Source organism: Ochotona curzoniae, unplaced genomic scaffold, assembly GCF_017591425.1.
Source record: "Ochotona curzoniae isolate NIBS_2020 unplaced genomic scaffold, NIBS_Ocur_1.0 contig_883, whole genome shotgun sequence".
Lineage (NCBI taxonomy): Eukaryota > Metazoa > Chordata > Mammalia > Lagomorpha > Ochotonidae > Ochotona > Ochotona curzoniae.
In genome coordinates, this window is record NW_024466599.1 from 70,177,895 (window position 1) to 70,179,428 (window position 1,534).

The window sequence follows — 1,534 nt, forward strand, 5'->3', positions numbered from 1 at the left end:
AGAGAATTTTATTTCAACCACCAACTTTTTCATTTCTGGAATCTCTAACAAATACCTCTTTATGGGGAACAGTCTCATTTTATTACTTTCTGAGGATTCTAATTACATCAGTGCCAAATGCTTGCTCTGTTTGCCCTATTAACTCTGCTTCTCTGGATGTAATAGCTTATCATTCGTTGGGGTTGATGCCTCTCTTTTATGGCTTTTTTTTTTTTTTTTTTGAGAGTCAGATATACAGAGAGGAAGAAAGACATTGACTCACTCCTCAAATGACAGTAACGGCCATAGCTGTGCCCATCAGAAGCCAGGAGCCAGGAGTTTCCTCAAGGTCCCCCACACAGATGCAGGGTCTCAAGGCTTTGGGCCATCCTCAATTGTTTTCCCAGGGCACAAGCAGGGAGCTAGAAGGGAAGTAGGCTGCCAAGATGAGAATCAACACTCATATGAGATCCTGGGGTGTGCAAGTTGAGGACTTTAGCCACTAGGCTATGGTACCAGGTCCCTTTCTGGCTTAAAAAAAAAAAGTATTTAAAACTTGACTATTTCTACCCTGCCTGGCAATGCTCTCTCCATTTTCTGAGTCTGAACTTGAGGAGACAAAAAGCACCCATCCTTCTCTTGGGCATTGCCAGGACAGCACTAAGTTTCTCTGCTTCATTCCTCTGAGCCCTTGCTCCACTCTAGGGAGACCTTCAGCTTGCTTGCCAGCCTCCTGGCCTGCGATTGGAGAGGCGCCTTCTTCTGTCCTGCAGTCCAAGTGACTTTCCCTGGAGAGCCTCCTGGTTTTCCTGACCTTCCAGCTCACTGCTTCCTGGAGCAGCCATGACTTAGCCAATTCTCTGTCACTATCACAGGAGGCTTCAGACTGGGTAAATGACATTTCATCTCACTCACAGTTCCAGGAGCAGAGAAGGTCAAGATCAAGGGGTTGTATGGGAAGGGCGGGTCATCTGGCTGCATCCTAACATGTAGGATGTTATGTGGTGAGAGAGAGAGAGAGAGAGGAACCTAAACTGAAAACTGTTATCAGGAACCTATTCCAAAGTTGATCGTGCTAATCCACTTGTTTTTTTCTTTTTGAAGATTTGTTTATGTGAAAGTCAAAGTCACAGAGAGCAGGATGGACCCTCTATCTGTCAGTCCACTCCCCAGATGACCGCAGTGGCTGGGACTAGACTAGGTTGAATCAGGACGCCAGGAGCTTCTTCCAGGTCTCCTACGTGGATGGGAGGGTTCCAAGCATCTGTGCCATTCTGCTGCTTCTCCTAGGCCCTCACCAGGGAATTAGAGCAGATCAGAATAGCCAGAACATGAACTGGCATTCAAATGGAGTGTTGGCATGTCAAGCAGATTTCCCCCCTACGTTACAGTGTTAGCTTCTAATTCGTTTATGAGGGGCAGAGCTCGGAAGACTGAAACACCTCGCTGTGTCCCACCCGTTAACACTACTGCATTGGACATTGGGTTTCTGCTGTATTTGTGTTAGGATGGGAAATCCTCCTGGTTCTGCACACCCTGTGACCCCTGGTTTTCT